The 25,075-nt window shown below is 43.4% G+C and overlaps 1 protein-coding gene across 1 annotated transcript in view; it reads left to right on the forward strand.

Annotated features, from left to right (window-relative positions):
* TRAM2 (translocation associated membrane protein 2) overlaps positions 1-25,075 on the forward strand; it is a 69,371-nt gene that overhangs the window by 2,614 nt on the left and 41,682 nt on the right. The window lies entirely within an intron of this gene.

Genomic DNA, 25,075 nt, shown 5'->3' on the forward strand with positions numbered 1-25,075 from the left:
TGGCTCATTTTTCTAGGGTCCTCAGAGAAACACATGTGGGCATCTTTACATTTGTAGTAAAGCCAGGGGTCGTGCCTCATAACCCAGCACAGGACTTACTAAACGTCACTTAGAGTCTTTTGGGTTCTTCCCTGGAGGTGTGGTGTGTATGTGTATATATAGGGATACATATAGAGGGAGCAGTCCAGCATTAACACGCTTTTTCCTAGAAGTGAGGACAGAAGGAGGTGGAAAGGGAAGGAGGAAACTGGAAGAGAGGAGAGGTGGCAGGCTCTTGGGTTTCTAACTTGGGCAGAGTTAGAATTCCTTCATTCAGAAGCTGAGTCAGGAAAACTCATTTATAATTCTTCCCACAAAGAGTGTGTCTCCTGGCCACTCTTCCCTCTGGGGTCCCCTGCCCAGCCTTTGCCAATGAACTGGGCCCCTCTCCTCAGACCGTAGGCAGCACCAGCCCGTGCATCCTAACTGCACTCCATCTCATTCCTGCCTTGCCACTTCTCCAGCTGGCTAGTTTTCTCCTCAGAGACCCCAATACTTCAGTTCTGTCCCCTGGGAAGTGATGACTCCAATTCCTTCCCTTGGGATCACTTCCTTTTGGGAATACACATGAAAGGGTGAATCTCCCTCTTCTTTTTGATTTAGTTTTGGGCCATGCTAAGATTCCTTCTCCCATTTCCAAGTTAGGGGGCAGGTTCTTTACCCTGAACTCAGGTTTTCCTTCTGTCCTGCAGGCTGTTTGGAATAGAGCTGTTATGTGCAGCCACAGCACTTGGCTAAAAAATGTCAGGAATGTGGAGCTTTATTTTCCCCCTCCTTCCCTTCCAGCTTTCTCTTTCTTAACTCTGTTTTCGGGAGAGGTAGTGCAAGGGGAGTTTTCTGCTCAACAGTTTAGTCCTTCAGTCCTGTCTTAGATTGAGTCCTGCCTGACTGTCCTTTAGGGTGGGTGGTCAGTTGGGGTGTGTGTGATGCGTGTGAAAGGGAGTCTCTCCCCCTACTCCCTTTCCCTTTGATTTCCAGTGTCCCATTCAGTGCCACGTTTCAAACTGAAACAGGCAGAGAAAGAGGGAAACTCTCATTAGCGCATACAGAATGAGAAAAAGGGGGTGCATGGAGCAGAGAGAAAGCAACTTACACATTACCTCTAAAATGTCATTTCTTGACAGAAAGTTTGCCTATTTTAAAGCTCTGCTGGACCTGCAACAAGGAAATGTTTCTAAAATTCTGGGCCCAGCATTTGTAAGTTTGGTTCTTGTTTGGTCTGTGATAACTTAAAGGTTTAGGACTTAGAGGAATTTTGGGGTAGTGGCTGGTGTTTGGTTTTTAATTGTTTTGGAGCCAGGTGTGGTAGAGCGACCATTTTTCTAGAAACTTCCTTCTTCCCTGTATCTAATTGACTTGTCGGGGTGATGTAGTTGCAGCATGTACAGTGGAAGCCCATAGTGTCACACATGTTAGCATGTGGCTTCTATGGCACCAGTTCACATCCTCCCAGATAATACCTTTAAGCATCATAATCCAAAGTGAAGCTTCTGGTCCTGTCTCTTAATATTAGCATTATGAAACAGGCCTGATAATATTGTGTTAATACAAAGAAGTATATAAATGGCACAGACAGACCCTGTGGACATATATTGTCTTTCTTTGACTCATTTTTAATAACGCACATTTGAAGACATTTCTTTGCCAGCTTTTATAGTTCCTGGCTTTACGAATCTTTCTCTCTAGCCTCAGACGTGGTCCACTAGTGGTGTTCTGGAGAAATTAGTCAGGGGAAACTGGGAAAGGCTGCTGATTCTCTTGGGTGCCCTTGTTCTGTGGTTGAATTTCTACATACATTGCTCAGTGATCTGAGCAACAGAGCAAAACTTTGGTACCAGTTCCTCTCCTGGTCTAGCCTCAAGCATCACCCTGTCCTACAGGACATAAGGCACATCTGTTATCCTTATTTCTTTGCTTGGCAAAATGTGATTTCCAGGAAGGTGGCGTTAGTGTGTTATTAAGCCTGACTGCAGAATGAAGACTGATACCTGTCTAGATGCCCACCCCTGTGCCTGGCACACAGGCACTTAACCCAAAGTCTCAACAACCACGCTGTTGGATCTGAGTAGACCTTCCACCATCAGACCAGCTCATTGAGCACCCCAACTGTATTTCGTTTTAGATGTGACACGCTTTGCGATGAGCCCTTTTCCCCAAGTTCTCCAATGCTAGTTGTCTGCTTTCGTCTACAAGAGTCCCTCTTTTCCTCAGCAAGCCTATGATGCGGCTGCTCTACCTCTATTTTCTCTGCCATCCGTCTTACGAGAACATGGGCTCTGGGTGCTGGAAGGTCTTGGTGCCGTGCTGCCGCTGTCAGCCTTGCGGAGGAGGAAAAACCATGAGGAGGCTGCCCCGCAAGCCAAATAGAGGCCACTTTTCTCTTGCCCCCTCTGTTTTCTGAACCCTCAGTTGCTCAGTTCTTGGGGGCACTGTCCAGACCGGTCGCAACAGAGCGCTTTAGTCCTGACTGTTTGTAGAGTAACATGTGTTGCTATGGTGAAAACTTCACTCTGGCAGGCATGAGCTTCTTTATGATCTGCTTCCTCATGGGCAGGGGCCCCAGAAATCACTCTGTGGCATAACTGATGTACCTCCCGTTCCCACCCTGATAAATGACAAAGCCCAGAGGGTTGATAAGACTGGATTAGAGTTCTCAAACTACAGAATTGCTTTCTAATCAGAGAGAGCACTATTAGCAGGCTTTGGTGGGAACTTTCCTGATACTATCTTGTAAACTTTTTATCCAGCGCTGTGTATCTGGTATCCAGTGATACCTAATGGTTAAGGAAAGGAAAATAAAACAGTAAAACGACTAACATGGCTCCTGACACAGCTTCTTATTTCATGAGCAGACCTTTATCTTTTATAAATGTATGCTTTGCCTTGATTTACCTCCACTGTGTCAAATGTCCCCCTTAAAAGAGAATCAAACCTAACTTAGTCACAACCAGTTAACGTTGTGAGTTGTGTGGTTTAGCGAGCTTTGCAGGAGGCTCTTCTGGATAGTGTAGGTTCAAACAGCTTTCCTTGCTTTTCACTAGAGGAAATGTAGCCATATTGTAAGTGGAGGGTCTCTGAGGCCTCTGGAGCACACCAGTGAGTTTGTGGGAGCCCAGGATTAGGAGAGGCGATGTTCTGTGGCTCTCCACCCGAGCCACGTTGCCTCTTGACAGCTTTCCTCAATTGTCTTGAGGAGTTGGCAACACTTTACATCTGTGAAATGCTTTACTAGCTTCACCCTGTAATCTGGATGGTTTATGAGGGTTGTCATACCCATCCAGAGCCTGGCTTCTAGAGGAGAGACTTGGCTGAGGACCATCCGCTCCGAGTTAGAGTCGGAGCCAAAATGAGAATTCAGCCGCGTCTGGCTCACATTTAGAGCTCAGCCCCAGTGCTTCCACAAATGGAGCGCGTCTACAGGAATGTAGCCACAGGCTGCTTTATTTTTCTTTGTCTGAGTAGAATCTGTTTATTACCTGGAAGTAATGTCTGTGTGTCATTGTTCCACTTGGAGGCTTTTCTGCCTGGAACAATCATTGAAATTTGCATCTCCCTGAAAGAGACTACAGAGAATTAATCAAATGTGTGTATCACATGTGAACATAGGCAAATGGGCTTTACCTGCTGTTAAAGTTACTGCCTGTTATTAGCCAACATCTGTGTTAAGAATAGCTGCCTCTGGCTGTTTTATTTTCATTGCCCTTATCATCAAGTTAATATTGTGGCCATAGCTCAAGGGCACATCTTTTCTTCGTATTTTACAAGTTTAAGGGTGAAATGGAAACCAAGAAGTCACCTTCTGTGTTTACAGAAGAGGGAAATAAGACTCCCCCTCCCCTAGGAGTTGGGAGATTTGCCCAGGACAGTAGAGTGAATTTTTAGCAAACTAGGGGCTTGAACCCACATCGTCTGATTCAAGTCCACTGCATTTTCTACTTACACATCTGCCTACTGGAGTTCTAGACACGACCTTTGTGTAGAAGACTTGAAAATGATATATCTTTCTTAAGTGTGCCGGGTTCATTTATTTGGCAGATGTTTACTGAGTGCCTGCTGTGTGCCTGTGTTGAGCTCTGGGAATGCAGATGAATGTGGTGGGGTCCCTGTCCTCAAAGAGGTCACATTGTGGTTGCTTAAAGCCGATAAACTATTGTGGATAGGAGTCAGGTCTTGAACCTGATGTAAGTGGCAGGTGCAACTTACACATTTATAGAGTGTTTGTTAGGCCACAACCTCAAGTGATTGCTATTGGTGGAAAAGCAGTGGTTTATTGAATTGAGACCTAACACCCTGAGTCAGTAGTCAGAGGAGAGGAGTGGCGGTCACTTTTAGATAACTTGTGAGGCATAGCTGGGACTCTTGTATTGTACAGCCTAGTGAATAAGTGAATTGACCAAAGGCAATGTGCGTGCGTGTCTGTGTGTGTGCATGTGTGTGCTTGTGCATCTGTGTGCGTCCATGCACAGGTGCAATTTCTAGTACTAGGAGGCCTTTATTGATTGAAACCTTAGTTGAGATTAGAAGAACTTCCACATGGCTTCTTAAGATTTTTACCATCAAATTCCATCATGATCTGTAATGTTCCTTTTGAGTTTACGGAGGTGACAGTCACGCCTGGGGTGAGAAGGACAAAATCCTCTGAGCCTCAATTGTCCTGTCTTTGAAGTAGGAAGATGGTTTTTAAATAAAACTCCTGAATTTTGCAAGGGCAAGGTGTTATTAGTTTAATCAGTTCGTTCCTTAATGTTTATTATAAAGATGTAGATACTCTTTTTATAGAGACTTTGTGGTAACTCACCCACCATTTTGAAGACTTCAGTGGCTTTGGGGGAGGGAAAAGGGTGTGCCTACCTCAGGATAAAGGGTAGAGATGTAATTTTTACAAATATGCCCCTCCTTCCTCTGGTGACCTCCCCGCTTGCTTTGAGGAATGCCCAGGACCACAGCTGGTTAGTCAACAAGTGTTTACGGTCTGGTCTCTGTGCCTCCTGCAGTGCTGGAATCTGCCAAAAGATAGCATTGAGAGTCACTGAGAATGCAGAATGTGGCTTTAGGTTTAGAGATGCCAGGGATGTCTTATCAGCTCCTTTCCTGAAGGTTAAGAGCAGTCAGTCAGGGGGCTCCTGACCTGGAGGAGCATTCCTAGGATTAAACAGCCTCCCTCCAGCAATTCCTGGAGTCCTGCAGGAAATCGCAGGCTTGCTTCACAATGCCTGGTTTCCCGCTGAGAATTCCTCTGAGCTTGGAGCAGAATTTTAAACCTTTCGGACCCAACACTTCTGGAGTTTTGAGTATATTTTGTTTGTAGTCTGACTTTGTACTGGATCAACTTTTGACCTCGATGGGCAAGGAATAACTTGTTTATATGGATTTTGTGACTGTTATTTGGAAGAGGGATGTTGATATGGAAAGGAATGGTTGATAGCTGATTTTTTTTGAAAATTATAGTTTGGTCTCCGGTTTGGCATGAAGTGTGAACATGCACTTCTCTTCCAGAGTCCTTGAGCCATGAGTTGTGGCTGGGGCAGGGAGGTGTTTGGTGGACGGGTGAGGACTGGGACCTGGGAGGCCTGCTTCTTACCCAGGCTCTGCCATTAAGTAGCTGTGGGAACCATGTCGGCCCCACTTGCTTCCTGGGGGTGTCAGCTATCCTGTGGCTCAGTCATGCCTTCTTAGCATGGTTATGCAGAGCAGGGCTGGAATATGTGTGTGAAACTTAAATTGTCACTCAGAAATTGAGAGAAGAGGGAAGGAGGCACCTCTTCCCCACAGCTATATAGATTTAGGATTAGTCAGAATAAAGTTGTGCCTCCGTTGAGTTAGTGTCTCCACTTCTAGGTTTCATTTCTTGTTTGAGTTGAAATCGGTTTCTAGTCTAAATTTGGTTTTGACATATTATACAGTTTAGCGGAACCAGTAGTGGGGAAAGAGAAAATCCATAAATTAGAAAGGAATCATTAGGAGTGGCGGAGGGGGTCGGCTTGGTTTGTGATTTCCTATGGCCCCTCCAGGGCTGACCAGGGGACCCGGGATGAGCAACAAGAGGTCACTGCCTTGGTCAGAATGGCCCGTGCCTTCTGCTCTGCCAAGTCAGGTTTTATCATGCTAGTTCTCTGAGTGTGGTTTGGGGTCCTAGGCTTGAGTGTATTTTCCTATTTGGTGATTTGCTTATTATACACATGTACACTCATCTGTGGCTTTTTCTCCTTCTCAGAATAGGGTGAACCTAATGTCAGAAACCTGACGTGTTATCTGCCATCCCCATACCCACACTCCAACAGTGCTCTTATGCTTTACCTGGCCAAGTAATCCTGTTACTTCTACAAGCTCCCACTTCATCTGGAAGGCCTCTTCAACTACTCTGACCAAATGCTTTCTTCCTCAAAATTAGGAGACTGAATTAAAAATAGTGTGGGGTGGGGAAAAATGTTGAGAGGCGATGCATCAGTACTTAATTACCTTCTTCTAAAGCTAGTTTCAAGTAGGAAGTATCCATTATATTTAATGTTTGAAATATCACAATTTTCACTCACCAAAAGCAGCCCTTGCCTGTGCCATACAGTAGGTAGCGATTTAAATAGCCACATTTGGCTATTTAAATGTAAATTCATTAAAATGAAGTGAAATAAAAAATTCAGGTTCTCAGTCACTCTAGCCACATATCAGGTTCTCAGTAGCACAGCTATAGAACATTTCGATCATTGTAGAAAGCGTAGAAAGTTCACGCTGGTCTACACATTACTTTCTGAGTGTTTGTTTTTTGTTTTGGTTTGATTTTGTAGAAATAAATGGTAAGGGATCCTTGAGGTGTGGTTTTTTTAGGGAACCGTTAGTGGCCATGGATTGCGGTGGCTAAGGTCATGGCCCTAGAACCAGATGGCGAGAGTTTAAATTAAATTCTGGTTTGCCATGTCCTAGCAGTATCATCTTGGTAAATTATTTAACCTCTCTGCCTCAGTTTCCTCATCAGTAAAATGGGGATAATATTATGTCATAGAGTAGTTGGGAGGATTAGCAAGGTTAATATAAAATCTGTTAGAAATGTTAATATAAATATAGCACTTCAGAGAAGTCCTGGTACAGGGTAAGAGCCCAATACATGTTACCTATTGTTCTTACTACATTTGGAAAGTGTTGGAGTGATAACTTGACTATGTGGAACTGCTTTGTGGAACACAGCTGAGAAACAGGGTAGTGGCCCTAAACCTGAGCCCTGACACTGCGTATGCCACGCCTAAGCTAGTGGCCCAGGTCCTTGCTCACATCCTACCTACACTTTACATAGAGTTGCGTCAAGCTTGATTATCTCGTTCCCAAGATTACAGAAGAATAAGTTAACATGGGTAGGTAGACTGGTGGTAGCTGACAACTGACTGGGAGGACTATCCGTTATTAAATACTTAGAAGTCATAAGAAATGAAAAAAAAAAGCATGAATACCTGGCATCATTTAGTATATGAACAGCTTCAGTAGATTTGAGGTTATGGTAGATTAGTATAGTAAAGTACCTGATCCTAATGATTATTTATAATTTTATGGAAAAGTATAGGTGTGCAACATACTCAGAAAGATTTTTGGAAATATTTCCATATGTAGTGATTAATGTTAAAGTTTCAATACCTAAATCTTTAGCAGTATGGAACATTTGGCTATCCACCACTCAGCTATTTAATTTTCTTTCTTTTTAAATCATTCACTAAATATACCTACTCTGTGCAAGACACTGAAATCTCAGATGGAAGCGTGCAAACATATCTGTTGACATGACTTGCACTGCTGTGGTTGTTTTTGGTGGAAGAGTGAGTAACGCAGGCATGGCCTGTGTGTAGCATTCATTCACAAAGTTGTTGAGCACTCACTATGTACTAAGGTCACCCACATTTCGTCGGGGAGTGCTGACAGGGGTGTCAGTAAATAATTCTTTGAAGTGTGCTTGACAAAAAGAACTAGCTGATCTGTCATGTGCCTTCCATGTCTAAACTTTTGCCAGACCCCTGGAGACAGATGTCATGAGATTTTCCCCTCATCTGCTTTCTAGCGCCCTTGTTGACGCCTGGGGGTTTTCCTACCAAGGCCTGTTGGTGATCATACACAATTTTATTAAATACCTTCTACCTACCCCCATGACGGACGATAGTTTACATAGTCTTCAGAAGAGGGAAGTAAAACAAGTGCATGTGTCAGAACAGAAACCCACAGTTGTCATTTCTCCCTTGCCTCATCCTCCACATCTGGTCACTAACTTCCATCAGTTTTACCTCCTGAGTTGCTCCCAAGTCCCCTCTTGCCCTTCCTGCTCATTGGCCTTAGCTGAGGCCCTTGACATCTCTCACCTGAATGGTTACAGTAGATCCTAACCTGGTCCTCAGCTTCTTGTCTCCTCTCTGGTCCCTCTTCCACATAGCTACCATTGATTGTCCTCAGACATGGAGCTGAGCATGGGTGTCCCTTATGTAAAATCCTTCTTTGCCTCCCACCTAAAGTCTGGGCTGCTTAGCACGGCATTCGAGGCTCCTCCTGAGTCTGACCAATGTTTGTCCTCGATACCTCCCTCAGGCCCTGCCCCTGCCCTACCCCCTCATCACAAACCACATACCTGTGCCTTCTGAACCTTTCCTCCTCTTTCATGCCTCCCTGCTTTTATCCTCCCATCTCAACCAAGTCTTTCCCCCTATTGTCTAACTCTTCTTCCTTTCATGCTCACTTCTGATACTCCATGGGCATCACCTGCTGGGAATGCTTTCCTTGGCCCTTCATCTCTAATAGAGTTCATCCCTGCTTTCTGCCTGCCTCTGTATGTCTCTTGTTTATTCATTCAGCCAGACTTAGACTGAGCATTTGCTCTCTGCCAACCACTGTTCTTGGGGCTAGGATAAAAGATGAAAAGGCGAAGATTCTGCCATCAAGGAGCCACGAGTCCTTAGGGAGGTGACAATGTCATTGCTGCTCTTGTGTGTGCCAGGTACAGAGTGAGAGTCAGGGAAAGGAGCATAACCCTCCTGGGAGGGTTAGGGACAGTTCGTTTTAAAAAGGAGAAGTTCTGGCTGGGCCTGAGGTGTATTGTCTAGGCAGACTTGCTGGGGAGTGGGTGTTCCAGGCAGAGAGAAGACATATGTAATGGTTAGAGATGGGGCCGGGGAGGTATGGTAGCATGTGGCTCTGTGTTGCCAAACACAAAGTGAGGGGGTGGGCTTAAGGGAGAAAGTGATGGAAGATGAGTCCAGACTGACGGGCAGAGTTTGGGCCACAGAGGGCCATGTTCAAAAATTTGAAAGTTTGGATTTGCTCCTCGGCTTAGATAGTAGGGAGCCATTGAAGATTTATGAGCATGGGAGTGACTCGGTCAGATTTGTACTGGGACGGTCACAGGCAGTAGGGCCAAGGCTGGCTCCATGCAGTGCTGTGAGCCCCTGGAAAAGAAAGGGGTTGCTTCACATTTTCTCAGTATCCCCAGCACCTCTATGCCTGACATGTAGTTTGTGTGAATTGATTGAGGATGGTCTAGTACACACACAGGATAGTGTGTGTCTTGAGTTGCTTTTCTGCCAGTGCTGCTGGTCATTTGCAACTTTTCCATTTAAGCTGTTTCTTCTGGGTTCTCAGGTAACCACTAAGAGATGACTGTGAGCACATTAGGAATGCTGACATGAGCATACAGATGGAGAACCTATAATCTTAGCCTTTTAAAGCTTAAAAAGGACATTTTTTTGAATAGGCAATTTTTGGCAGTACAGTCACATTGTTCAAAAATCAAAAATAATCATTAAAAAAATATACATTGAGAATTGTCTCTTCCCCAACTCTTCTCATCCAGCTCCTCCCCACTGTCCCCAGGTAACCACTTTCAATTTTTTGTGTATCTTTCTTGAGTTAGTTTGTGCAAATATAAGCAGCTATTAATATATGGTGGGATTTACATATATACTTACATGTGGATGTGTATATTCCCTGCCCCCTCTTTTAGGCAAAATGAAGTATATTAACTACACTGTTCTGCACTTGCCATTTTTGGTTAACAAAATCTCCTAGAGGTCTTTCCCTGTCAGCACACAGAGAATTTCCTCATTTGTGTCAAGGTTGCATAGTCTTCCATTGTGCAGGTTCACTGTAATTCATTTAACCAGTCTCCTTTTGATTAACACTTGGGTTGTTTTAATCTTTTGCTCTTATAAACAGTGCTGTGATGAATAGCTTGGTATGTACATCATTTTGTACCTATACAGGCCTGACTTGTAGCATATTTTCCAAGAAATGGGATGATTGGGTCCAAGCCTAAGTGCATTTGTGTATGTGTGTGTGTGTGTATGCATATGTATATGTATATATGTATATTTACATATATATGTGTATGTGTGTGTGTATATATATATATATAGTTTTTTTTTTTTGATACTGACAAATTGTTGGTGTCCTTTTTAAATACCAGTTCAAACCAAGGAATCAGTTAGCCGTAGACTATTTATCATGTACCTGCAAAAATATGCAGTTATATACTAAAAGCTGAATCAGTATCTGCATTGATCTTGTTCACTGTTGTAATCTCAGCATTTAGCACAGTCTCCGATGCATAGCAGGACTCAGATGACATTGTTCAGTGCGTTTGGATAACGGGACTCTTCCCTATAGGTTATCCTTCAGCCTCTCCATGATGTTTCTCTCACCTCTGGCCCTGCATGCAAATTCTTTTCTCAGGATTTTCTTCTACTTTTCGCTTGGCCTCTGCTCCTTATTTCTCAGGTCACAGCCCACTTTTCTGGAAAGCCCCGCTTTGCCCCTGGGCAGGGTGCTTACTTCACCCTCAGCACTTCACGTTCCCTGGGCATGATGTCACAGTTCTTATTGCCCCCACCTAAGTGGTGTGTGGCCTTGACACGCTCCACTTGACTCTAGGGCAGGAGAAGGTCTTGCTCACTTGCCATGCTGGTTCTCATGTAGTAGTCTTTCAGTAAATAAGTGGTAAAGAATCACCAATTGATAACCAGTTTTTAAAAGAACTTTTTCCATATTTAATTGAGAAATAATTCATATATCATAAAATTCACCATTTAATGTGTACAGTTTTAGTGGTTTTTAGTATATTCACCATGTTTTGCAGCTATTATCTAGTCGAAGAACACATCCCCCAAAGAAACATCCCCCAATTAGCAGACACTTCCCATCGCTCCCTTACTCCCCAACCACTCATCTACTTTCTGTCTCTTTGGATTTGCCTATTCTGGACATTTCAGGTAGATAGAATCATATACTATATGGACTTGTGTTATTGCCTTCTTTCACTTAGCATGAGGTTTTCAAGGTTGATTCATGCTGTCACATGTATCAGTACTCCATTCTGTTTTATGGCTGAATAATATTCCACTGTGTGCAAATGCCGCATTTTGTTCATTCATCAACTGATGGACATTGGGGTTGTTTACACCATACTACGTGAATAATGCTGCTATGAACATTTATGTACAAGTTTTTGTGTGGACATAGTATTTTCAGTTCTCTTGGGTATATACCTAGGAGTGAAATTGCTGGGTCATCAATAATTTTCGTCTTTATTTATTTATTTATTTATTTATTTATTTATAAACCTTGATTTAGCTGAACTGTAATGTGAAATACTTGGCTATTTCCAAAATTTTCATGCCATTATGAATACTCGCTTCTTTTATTATTAATTTTTATTATGGTGACATTGGTTAACAAAATCCAGTAAGTTTCAGGTGTACAATTTAGCAGTAAGGCACATATATATTGCATTGTGTGTTCACCTCCCATAGTTAGATTTCTTTCTGTCACCACATATTTGACCCCTTTTACCCCATCTACCTCCCGTTTCCCTCCCTCCCCCTCCCCACCCTCTGGTAACCAATATCATCAAATAATTTTAATACAGGAAAAAGAGCCAAGGTTGAAATTATATCGAATAGTTTGTCTTTTTCATCTGAGAGTTATATCTCAGGGCCAGCGTTGCAATTGTTGCTCATTATTATCCAGGCTTCACACAAAAATGCTGGCTATTGAGAGTTATATTTAATAGACTGCAGCCCAATAATCATCTGTGGTTCAGAGGCAAGTATTGTAAGAGTTTACACAACAGAATTTACTGAAGTTTTACCATGTGCACTGTGCTAACTCAATGGAGATGCCAAAATACGCAGGACAGAGCTTTTGCCCTAAAGTCATCTTGCATTTGATACAGCCTAAATATCCGTCTAAATATCCATCTATCCAACTGATTTAGAGTAAATTATGGTATAGCCATACGATGGAATACTCTATAGTTTAAAAGAGGATAAGGTCAACCTTTATGTATTGACATGGACTGATGTTTGAGGGGGAAAAAATAGGTTATAGATTAGTTTGTATAGGATGAACCCATTTTAATAAAAAGCTGTTTATATATGCACGGGCAACATCTGGAAAGATCACAGCAGACTGTCAACATTGATTATATTTCAGGGAGGTTAGGTTATGGAAGACTTTAGCTTTCAAAGATATATGTTTCCCTTTAATTTTTTTTTTTTTATAATAAGTGTGCATATCATTTAAATTCATTTAGCTCCCCCAATTCTATTTTGGAAGAAAAGGAACTTGAGATAAGAATTATATCTGACTCAGTAGATACCGGTGTAGGATATAATACGACATATCAGCATGTAACCAAATGCCAGATAAGTTTGTGGTCAATATAGTAGGTCTTATGAACTATTTAAGCCGAGAAGTGAGCACTTCACAGTTTATAGAGTCAAAAATAACAAATGTATATTAAGGGCTTACTTGGTGCTCAGCACTGTAAAAAACACTTCATATATATTCTCTCATTCAGTCCTCCCAGTGGGATGGATACTCTGATTACTCCCACTTTACTGAAGTTTAGAAAGACTAAGTAACCTGACCAGGCTCCCCTTATTATACATGCCAGAGCCAGAACTCAAAGTCCATAGTTCTGATTTCAGAGACCGAGTCCTGTACTCCATTTTAAAGAGAAAGAGAATAAGGTCTAGAGGATTGTAAAAACTTGCCCAGGATCACACTGTTAGTAAATTAGGAAGCTGGTGTCTGAGCTCAGGATGTTCCAAATAACCTGTCATGTCCATTACACTGATGTTTCCTGAAGTCCCCGGGGTGGTAATTGGGCAGCTGGGAGGTTCTGGTTCATAGAGTTATGTGAAACTCTTTCTACTGTGCTCCCTTTCTTGGAGATTCACATATTCTATAAACTTGTTGAAGTAGCATCCATCATTTCTCAGACCTGTCTGACCACCTCTTTCAAATAGTTTTTAGTAATATCCCACAGATCTCCCTTTGTGAAACGCCACCCTCCCATCCTATAAGGAGGTGCAAGTGAAGGTGGTTTCCTGAACAGCTTTCTCTCTCTCTCAGTAAATAAGAGTGCCAAATCTTAGGTCGGGGTCGGAAGTGTGTGAGCAGGAGTGTATTTGTTGGAATTATTCGATTGGAGTTCCCTGGATAGAAACTGCTTCTACATTTTATTGACTCTTCCTAGAAGAGAAGACTTCTTCTAGAAGTCGTTTTATTAACTTCTGCAGGGAAGAACCTACTGAGTATCATATTTGTCATCCGTTTGTGACTTTTTGTTTCAGTACATCATGATTCATTGTTGATAACAGTTATCCAGTTAAACCGTCCCCCATACTTCTTAAACTCAAATTTTTCAACCCAGACTTCACCAAGTTTCATACAGTGAGCATTAGAACTAAGTGCCACCACCTTTTTTCCTGTAATATGTGCTATTATTTTTTTTTTAACTGGGGCAAAATATACATAAAATTTAGTAACTTAACCATTTTTAAAATATGTAGTTCAGTACTGTTAAGTGAATTCACATTGTTGTGTCACCAATCTCCATGACTCTTTTATATTCATTCCATAAACATTTATTGAACATCTACCCCTTGAAGGTGCCTGGGACACGAAGCTGATTAAAACATACTCCTTCCATAATACATACATACATACATACATAACATACATACATACATACATACGTACATACAATAAAAAAAGTAATAATAATACACTACCTGCTCAGGCTAATGAGAAAGAAGGATGGATAAGAAAACCATCCATCATTGTCACCAGCGGTTACAGTTCAGTATGGCCAGAGTTGTGTGGTACCCCCTTATGGGATTGGATCCTAGGGGGACTTTTGTGCCTCTTAATGGGACTACATTACCACCCAGTGCTTCAGAGTTCCTTCTCTTCTGGCTTCTTGTTGGCTGCTTGCTGGTTGTTCTTCACCTCACCTACTTACTCCCTGGAGTAGTTGTGCCACCTCTGCTCTCTAGAGCCTAGGGAGAAGTTGTTAGATTTTGCCTGTGTGAGAGCCACGCCTTGTAGCGGAGCCCATGTGGCCTGGGGCGGGGGCAGGGTGGGAGAAGGACATTTCTGCCAAACCCAGAACTTCACCAAACCTCAAATCAACGGGTTTGCCCAAATATAGTATCCTAGACCTTCCATCCGTCATGTTTAAACTAAATATACTGTCTTTCAGCTTGCAAGCTCAGCTTCCTTCAGGAATGACTTCTGTGATTATTGCTAAGGGCTTTTAGTCTGTTTTACATCTCAAAAATGACCAGGGTGATGTGGCCAAAGTCCCAGACTAGGGGCATGTGTAAAACTAAACACCTTGGAGAGGACTGGCTCTAGGTCACATTTGATTTTGTGCATTTCCACGGAGACCTCTTGAAAGTGAAAGACAGTCATGGCCTTCTTGTATAGTACATAGAACTCCTTACAGAGAAGAAGGTTTATTATGATTAACTCACAGGCTCTCTCTCCTGAAAAACAGACTGCAGGTTTGAGGCCTTAGCCATCTGGATGTGTACCCTGAATCTCCGTTTCACGGTGCCAGATTGTGCAGAGCTTATAAATACCGTGAAGTGGGTACAGGCTGGAAGTGTATGCTTTGAATTCAAATTGCTTGATTCTTACAGATATATAGATAGATACTAGAGCACCTGATTAAGTTATTTAACTGCCTTTGGTTTTCAGTTAGTAAAATGGGAATGAAAATAATTGTGCCTTTTTCATTGAATTTTTGGGAGGATCAAGTAAGCTAATAATGCACATACAACATTTTTACAGAGCCTGACATTAAGGATTCCATCCATGTTATTCATGAATGTTAATTAATTGAATGACTATTGCAGCCATCATTGGGCAGCCATTTTCTGTGCCACTCATTTTCATATTATAGTTATGCAGAGGCTGTACATCCATCTCTCACTAGATACACCTTTTACATTCAAACATTGCTGTCTGGGTCACCAAGACTGTTCAGAAATGTGCAGGTTGAGTCTGTTTGCTGGGGCTTCTCCTGAATGAGCTCTGAGCCTGAGCCCCCAGCCCATGATTCTCCTCATGAGAGCCCTCCTTCGAGTGCCTCAAGCCCCAGAATCACCTCTCACCTTTCCCTTTCTCAAAGATCAAATGGCTTCAGTGCTGCTGTCTCCCTTTACCGCTTGGAAGAAAAAGATGAGGTTACAGTAAGTGGAGATCAGCAGCTTGAAATATTTTACACTGAGGTTGTGACCTCACTGTCATTGCATTTCTTAAAATAATGGGGATTTTGCATTTTATGAGTTATTTTTGTTGAAGGACTTTCTTTGCTGTTTGAATACCACTTTTACAAACAGATATTTTCAAGCTCTTTCATTTAGCATGACTGATTTAATTTTTACTCTGTTCTTATGCCCGGATGCTGGTTTTTCGTGACTGTAATAATAATGCACAGACCAAATTCTCCTTTTTCCCCCTCACTCAATATTATATCCAAATATTTTGAGATGCTAACATTTTAAAAAGATGAGGTTCCTAAATGCCTACCATTAAAGGATTTGTTAGGTCAATTTAAAATAATGACATAATTCCATATGCAGCGTCATAGAATGATGTCCAAATCATATGGTTGTGATTTTTTAAAAAGCAGATTACAGAATGGCATACTGTGTGGGCCTTTTTCTGTAAAAATTTGGATTCATTTTATTTTTATAAGAAGATATCTCTAAGGATAACATCAAAATACAATTTGTGGTTTTCTCTGTGTGATAGAATTTCAGCTAATTTTTATTTTATCTCCAGGCTTGTTTTGTGTGTGTGTGTGTGTGTGTGTGTGTGTGTGTGTGTGTGTGTGTGTGTGTGCGCGCGCGCGTGCGTGCGTTTTCAACAAACTATACAGCATTTTGATGATCAGAAAAGGCATGGTAAAGCTGTTTTCATTTTGGAGATGGAAAGATGGAAGGTTTGGATTAGTGACAGCCTATTGCTTGGAGAGCAGGAAAGGTGAATGGAGAGAGGGACGGAGAGAAGCTGGAGCATGGAATAGAAATTGGGGTGTGTGGGAGAGACAGCGAGAGAGAGCACTCAGAAGAGGAAAGGGGTACAGAAGGGCAGCTTGGAGATGTTATGAAGATAAGCCCGTGCCCTTGATCTTAGAGATGTCATTCTTACCTACTGTAAATAAAAGCTTTGCTTTTTAGAAGCCTTTTGAAGAGTGGCTCAGAGGGTAAAATTAGTGTATTTTAAACCATTCAGAGAAGACTACTACACAAAATGCATCAAGAAAAGTGCAGGTCAGGATTTTAATAGAAGTAGACGTGAAACTTCTCAGTTCCAGATATTAACGGAACAAGTCAATATGAAATGAAATAGCCTGTGGTACAATTTAAGCTTTTAGAAACAGCATTTGAAAATTTGAAGTTTAAACCTTCACATGGTATCCCATTGTTGCCCAATTGTGACGCTGTGGAAATAGGCCGCCCAGTGTGTTTTTGGGTGAGACCCATTCACATTGGTTTCCCAAGGGCCTTTTCACCCTTCCAGGGGTGCAGTAAGCAGGTGGTTTGGGTGGGGGAGGATGGTAACATTTGGGGGCTTTTATGAAATTATAGTATTTGACTGCCTTGAAGAATATTTAGATCTTTAGCTTCTTGCTCAGCATTGATAGACTTGGGCTGATGGCTCTGCTCTCCTGCCCAGGGTATGCATTTACCTACTGTCTGGTAGAAGGTGAAGCTGCTGGTGGTAGATTTATGTAGGTGGAGGGGTAGGGGATAGGCAGTGCTTAGCCCTGGGGCTTCCGGTGGCTTCCCATTTGGAAGATACACAGAAAATGATAAATGACAAAGCCAAAATAAAAAATAAAAAGAAAAATGACTAATTGTTACTTATTGAATACTGTGATGTGCTAGACTTGACCTTCTAATCCCACTAATTCCCTCAACAATCTTTAATAGACTGTTACCTCTCTCTACACTGAGCACGATGAACAACTCCATCTTAGAGTTAGTGAGGGCAGAATTGGGATTTTAACACAGGTCTTTCTGAATTCAAAATTCAGGCTATTAACCATTGTGCCCTCCTGCCTCTCAACAAAGAGGTATAGGCAACTGGTGCTTAAGGTGTGAGGGAAGGAAGCAGCAAGGGCGCCGATGGCAGGACGGTGGAGGTGAGGACATAGCTGGTTCTGGCAGGAAAGTTAAAGCAGAAACGCAAATGGAGGGCAGAACAGAGGGCTGGCATTCAAGGCAAGAAAAGTCACTCATAGAATCTAAGAAAGCAATTAATAGGTGAAATGCCGCAAGAAGTTCCTGGACCAGATAGGCTTGGGAAATGCTAGGCTAAACGGATTTCTTTAAGTCAGGACTTGTCAGAGCCTTTAATATAGTAGTAATGAACATTGTATATCTGTACCAAACAAATTTGTCAACCTTAGAGAATATTTTATGAAGTAATGGTCTAGAATATCCTTTAGGACACCTAGGGCTGTTGTACTGAGATTTTTGGGAGTTTCGATAAAGGTGGAGAGGAAATGAGGTTCAGTAACATCAGATTAAAGAGATATTATCCTTTAAACAGTGGGGGGCTACGAAGGAGGTGCCTGTTGTTTATTATAGCCCGGTTGTCCTGTCTAAGTGGGGAGGAAGGAGGGTTAAGTCCAGAGACAGAGAATCCAGTTAGAAGCCTCTTCTGCAGGCTGCTGAGAGATGACAGTGCGAAGTCTTGATTAGCACCATGAGTGAAAATAATAGATTTAATAACATAAGAAAGGAAGAAGTCATAGATGGCCATAAGGAAAGGTGGGGAGTCCTTGCTTGCAGCTTGGGGCATGGGCAAATCTAGATGTCTCCTGGGTACCAGCTTTTGGAATAAAGACGCCAAGTTAGATTATTGGCATGCCAAATGGGAGTTAACGATGCGCTATTTAGGTGAAGATGCAGGACTGTCCCCCAGGAGAAAGATCTCAATAAGAAAAGTAGATTTGAGTGTCACTGGAATACAAGTGGCCACTGTGGCAGGGATTTCTAAGGGAGCATGAAGGGCCGGGCTTGAACCCTGCACATGTAGGTGAATCCCTGTCCCAGAAGCACGTGGAAGACTCCATGGGAGCAAAAGGACTTCAGAGAACACCCACTAAGGGGTAAGAACCCCAGGTCTAGTGAAGGAAATGGCCATAGCCTGAGGCTCCATCTGGTTTGTGGCTGAGCTGCTGAAGAGCAGGTCTCACCTTTTCCTGGTACTTCTTTTCTTTTGCTCTTGAGGGATGCCTGCTTCCTCTTCTTGGTAATATATATAGCATCTGGGGTTTAGATATTTGCAGGTGCTTCAGTAGGGCTGCAGGTGGCCTTCCTAGCAGGTGTGGCCACCAGGACTTTTGACTTCAGTCTGCTCTTGTTCCCTGCCCCCCACCCCACTCCCCCAGCCCTGCACCCCCTGCAGGGCAGCAGAAGGGCCTCATGGCCTGGTGGTCTTGTCAGATGGGCTGTCTCCTCTGAATCCTTGCCCCCTGGGCTTTGCATGGGAGAACCTGAAGTCTCTGTAAGGCTAGAGGCCAGGATGGCTGCCTGCTGGCTGTGTCCCCCCGCCCCCCACCACTGGCCTCAGCTGGGGCTGAATGTGGCCCAAGGCCTGCTTGTCAGCACGTGGCTTGGGTTTCCGTGTTAACGTTCCCAAATTGGGATTGTGGAGGATTGAGTGTCCGTGCTGTCTGATCACGCTGAGCCTTCTCAAGCAGCCAGCTGCGAAACTTTCAAAAGGCTGTGTGTAATTGGTTTGGGAGATAGGGGGAGGGGGCAGGGGACTGAGATGGGGACAAAGAAGTCAGTTTTTAAAAAGAAAAAAATAAATGAACATAACAGCCTTGAGCCATTTGGGTGGAGCATGGTGCTTGGGCACATTGAAACCCCTTTTCCTCTTCCTTTCATATTTTTCCACTTCCAGAGGCCCCTTTGGCCAGTGCCTTACTGACCCCTGCAGACCCCCTCTGTGTAAATACAGCCTCTGTCTCCCACCCCCTCACTCATTAAGCATTCCTTTAATCTGACCATCTCCAGGTCGCCAGCTGGCAGAGACTCAGCAGATTCCAAACCCCAGCTGGTGCCGGAGTGTTTACACGGGCGGGGAAGCTTGGCAGACAACTTGCCCCCAGGCTACTCAGCTGTAGGAAAAGGTAGAAAGACACCCCAGAGATAAATGGCCTGTTTGTTTGCAGACTCTCCCTCCTCCTTCATCCACCCTCCCCCTAATGCCTACCCTCACTCCAATTTCTGCTCTATCCTGAAAAAATAAAAGGGAAAAGAATCTCTTTGTGTTCCAGGAGATACTGGGCTAGGGACTCCCTGGCTCATCCCTTCCACCCAAGTAACCCTTTACTAAGCACTTTGAGCAAACAGGCAGAGCAACTGCACTTCCTGACTGGAGCAGATTCTATATTATTTAAAAGATCTTAGTTGTCAGTATGAAGTTAGTCCCCATTCATAGTGAGTGTGATTTTCCAAAATCATGTTGAATGTTCATGAGGCCAGGCCTGGGATTCATTACTGTAGCCTCAGGTCAGTGGTATCCTCTAGTGTCTGTGTCCCCCTCCTTTGTCCTCAGTAAAGGCTCCGTGAGACACTCAGACAGGTGGTCACTGATCCACAGTGGGGGGTTTGTCTTGATCAGAGTTTGTGAGAAGCCAGTTCTGGAGTGTTCCATGCAAAGAAAGCCTTTTCTGATCCAAGTTGTCAATAGCATTGGCCGTTTGGAATTTAGCTGGCCCTTAGGGAGTGACTATTTGTCCACCACCTACTAGTTTCCCAAGGAATATTATAAGCAAGTATGTATAGGAGAGAACTTTGCTGATTTGAAGTGCCCTGTTGCCAGTGGTGGTATTAACCAGGTTAATTATTATCAGGTGGTATTAGTATTAAGGCTTTTAGTTGAGGATCCCAACTACATCCATCAGGGTCCCACAAGGAGACAGATGGGGTAATTAAGGAAAGATTATTAAAGGCACTATTAACAAGGGTGGGGACATGATCAGGGGAAACAGATAAGGGCTGGTAGAACACATCAGGGCTTACAAAAGTGAGGAGATAACCCTAAGCTTGATGGGACAGGGGTGGAGTGGATACAGAACTTCTTAAGATGTAAGCAAGAGAGTAGACGAGGTTGAGGTAATGCCAGCAAGCTGTGGCCAAAGAAGAGGGGCTGGACCTTTGATAGGGATCAAGTCACTGCCACATCTGGTCAGCAAAGAGGGTGGTGGGTAATGAACACTCTTCCTCTGCTATCTAATCTCCTGCAGATTCAGCTGAAGCCAGAGGTCAGGGAAGCCCATTGATGTACTTTCGTAAAGGTCATCCGCTCTCATCTCTTCGACACAGAACAGGGTGGAAAATGGACCTGGAGGGGCAAGTGGAGAATTACTCAGCCCAGTAGCACCGATAGATTCTAGTCTATCTCCTCTTTGAATCCTGCCTCGTTTACGCCCATAGGCAATCGGAAAGGGTGGCGCAGTGAGAGACTGATGCTCCTGAAATACTACAAACTTTGACAGCAGGCTTTTTAGACAGATGTTTCCTGATTGCAGTAAGCCAAATAGTATAACACAGCTAGCTACTTTAAGCTACTTATTGCCCCAATCTCTGGTGAGCCCAGGATCACCTTTGCTTCTTAAAAATGGCAGCATGTCAGAGCCTCCGCTTCCGTCTTTTGGGGGTAGTTTAGATAGTATTCAAGTACCACTTAAACCTATTTTCTTCTCTTACCCTAGGGATTTGCACACTCAGCCCTCAGGGACTAAGAGGTGTTACCAGTATAGCATAAATGGGATTCTAATCACCATGTCCAATTACCACTAGTCTTTGAATATCTATATCTAACAGGAAATTACTTTCTTGACAGTTTCACATGGAGGAGCTCAGACTCATTTGTCCATTAGGTAACTGATAAAATTTAATTGGTAAATTATGAAATATGGGACAGCTTTTAGAGTTTTGTGGCCGGAAACGAGAATTTAGAGTTTTTATGTTACAATGTTGCTTCCTTTATTTGAGGGAAGCAAGGAATTTTCTTCATCTGGACTTGAATCATTCAGGGAAGCAAGTTTTGAAATGCACACAGTGCTGGAATAGAGAACATCTCCACTGATGAACTCAGTAGACAAAGATAGTTGAGTTTGGGGCCCAGAAGCTTTTAGAATAAATGTATATTCAAATGAATAAAAGCTTTGAAGGGTCTGAGGGCCAGATTTCCTCTCTTACCATTTTAGGCTTGCTTCTTTGAAAAAAAATGGAGACAACTGAGATCTAAAGTTGGCCCACACGTTGGATGGTCCCCCAAAGCCACCATGACTACATTAAGCTAGACTGTTCCATTCGGAGACCTCCTCTTGTACATTCTGAGCACTATAATGATTCTGTTCTAACCCTCATCTTCTCCCAGAAGTCTTCCTAGAGAAGATCCATAGGTCTCTAAACCCAGAGCACTTAACAAGGACCCTGGGGGCCGTGCAGAGATGAATAAAACAATGGTCTCTGCCTTTAGGAAGGAAAAAGAACCTCCACTTGTCCTTTGCCTAGTTGTGTCCTGATTCATGACATCTTTTTTTGTCTTAAAACTAACTCTTCACACTTCAGAGCCTCATTTTGATCATTATTAGTTTTTAGGCACAGTGCTCAGGTGGCATAGTGGTTAAGAATCCAGATATCACAGTCCAGTGGATCTTGAGTTCATCCCACTTTTGGGGCTTATTAGCTGTGTGCCTTTGGGCAAGTGTCTTAAGCTTTCTGAGTCTCACTTGTTCAGTACAATAAAGCCTTTGGGAGGATTAAATGAGCTCATTTCTGTGTTTAGAGTGGTTTCTGGCATTTAATGGGGGCTCAGTAAATAGTAGTAGCAGTAGCAGCAGTAGTTGCTTCTAGAGTTGGAGGTTAAATGAGGTAATCCTGTTTGGTGTTTATTAGCACAGTGCCCAGCAGGCATTTAATAAGATCTTACACATTAATTGTTGCTGTTCCTTACAGGCTTGTTGGGGGTTACATGAGGTAATCATATAAAATACATCAACCTTTCCTGGCTTGTGGTCAATGTTCAATAAAGGATGGCCAATTTTATAATTTCTGAAATAAGGGAGTTGGACTTGATTGTAGCCTAGCTCCTGATTTTGGTCTCTGAGCCTTTGAGGTAACGAAGTGTGTCTTAATAGTTTTTGTATCTCCTATAGATAGCATTGTGCCTTGTCCAGAGCATGTGCTCAGTAAATATTTGGTGATTGAAGGATTAGGTTTATATTTTTTAAAACTTTTCCTACAGACAGTGCTAAACAAAGACGTGTTTCTGGGGTTTGAAAGTATCTTAACAGACAGCTTTGTATACATGCACCCCCGCCCCCAATCTAATGCTTTCTTTGACATATCTCTTTAGAAATCCTGGTGTGGCCACTGTAAGATCCAAGAGAAAGCTCTGGAAAGCCCCTGTAGCTATGGTGGCAGTCACTGCAGACCTTAGAACGTGGATCATGGCCCATGTCCACATGCTTAACTGCATGTCTTCAGGTATTGATTCTGAACCTCATCAATTTGGCCAGAGACAGTAAAGGCTGAGAGAGATAGGAAGCTGGAGGCCTCCTGATGGCCTTCTGGCCAGCACCTTAATAATTCCCCACCTCGGAACCCACAGAACAGCCATCCTCTTGTCAGTCCATCCAGGTGGCCCTGCCTTTCCCTCTTGGGAAACAAGTGGAAGGAAGTAAAGTCATATTGAGAGTGGCAGTGTAGCACTGGTTCAAAAGAATTCATTAACTAGACAGCAGAAAGATTTCCTAGTCCTGTTTTGACTGTAAAGGAGGGGGGAGTATTAATTTTGTTTTTGCTTCTCTCTTCAAGTCCTCCGACTCCTCTTCAACTTCCTGTTTTCCTCCTCGGAATTACATCAATTCCAGGGGGATTAATTGAGCATCTTCTCTATATCTAGACAAGTGTCAGAACTTCAGAGGCAGCAGAGGGTTTGGGGAACAGGGAGGCGATGGGCCCTGTCCGGGAAGCCACCCAAGGCCAGTGCTCCCCCTTGGGCATCCTCTCCTGTAGTCCTAGATCTCACTTTCTAAAGAAATACCCCTTGACTTGATGTATTCCTCTCTGGTTCCTCCCTTACTTTTCTGCATAACCAACCACTTTTCTCTCCTTGGTCTTTCTCCTCATAGATTCAGGCTTCTCCCATCCCTCCCTGACTTCCTACCCCTTTTAGCTCCCAGCTGTCCCAACCAATAGTCCAGACTTCGGTCTCCAGTCTGCCACTTCCAGTTCACCATGTACACCAGCTTCTGCTTCCACCTTTTCTCCAGTGTTTACTCAGCAAAGTCCCCAGGGACCTTTGGTTCCCTGATATTATGGCTCTTTAAGCTGTCATTTAGTCCACAAATATTTATTGAGGCCCTGTTGTATGCTGAGCACCATTCCAGCTATTTGGGACACATCAGAAAAAAAAAATCTTAAGACGGCTGCCCCTCTGTAAACCCCTACATCAGCCCTAGATTGGCTGGTCCACCCCAGGGTCTGCCTGTGCTGAGCACTGACTCCTCACAACATCTTCTCCCCTGGCTGTTGGGGCCCCTCTTGGTTTCCTCCGGCCTCTGACTGGTCTCCTTCCCAGATCCTGGACTGCTGCTGTTTTCTCTCTCAGTTGATGATACTACCATCCACATTACTCTGAATAACCATCATAATGCCTTTTATTTAAATTATATGCTTATGCATCTGTTTCTTGAACAAGACCAGAGCACCACTCTTGACCACTCCTTCACCTTAATTTATTGAGCCACTGAGTCTTTTGAAAATTGCCCAACGCTGTCCTGTGTCTGTTCCCATTACCTTTGTCCAGGCCTGTGTTGTCCCTTCTTACAGGAACCTCCTTCCTAACTGGTCTCTACCCTCCTGGCTCACCTTCCCTTCCCCAGCCCATTCTCTACACCCTGAGCAGAATGAGCTCTCTGCAGTGGAAATCTCATCATGTTCCTTGTTTAAAACCATAAGTAGCTACCTCACACATGTATGATAAAGTACAATTTTTATACCTGCCATAAAGGGCCCTTCATAGAGCCTTCCAGCCTCATCACTTTTAATACACAAACCTTCCCTTTTCCTGGGAGTCACTTTTCTCCTATTTTTCTACCTTTGTGCACATAGGCCCCTTCCTCCCTTCTTTTGGTCCTTCAGGATGCAGGTCAGGCAAAACCTCATTGGTGATGTTCTACATGGGGGTAGGGGGCTTAGATCCTCTGAATTGCCTGTATGTAACCTCTAATAATGATGATTTTGTTGTGTTGAAATGAGCTTTTGCATACTGATTTGTCTGACTGGGCTCTGAATTTTTGTGGTGCCTTTCCTGCCTGGGATGGTGTTTGGAGTAAGGGGTAGGGGGCATTTTGTGTCTAAGAGTTGATAGGGCAAAGCTTGAAAAGGCATGGCCGGGTACCTGTGGAGTTCTGAGATGCCAGGCAGGTGTCCTGATTCTCTCCTAGGCATTAGGAAATCATGGAGGACTGTGGAACAGGACCTGTGGTATTTTAGGAAAATGGTTCTGTAGTCTTTCCCGGGCAGTCAGGAGAGATGGCAAAAATGCCATCTTGAGGATGGCGCTTTACCCTCTGCAGCCTTGGTCTTTGCCTTAGGGTGCATGTACAGAGTGATGTCTGGAGAGTAAAAGGAACATATCTACTTCCTTCCCCTCCCCATCGGCCTTGGCAGGAGAGGCTTTCCTC

This window comes from Pteropus alecto, unplaced genomic scaffold (genome assembly GCF_000325575.1).
Source record: "Pteropus alecto unplaced genomic scaffold, ASM32557v1 scaffold7, whole genome shotgun sequence".
In the NCBI taxonomy this organism is placed as follows: domain Eukaryota; kingdom Metazoa; phylum Chordata; class Mammalia; order Chiroptera; family Pteropodidae; genus Pteropus; species Pteropus alecto.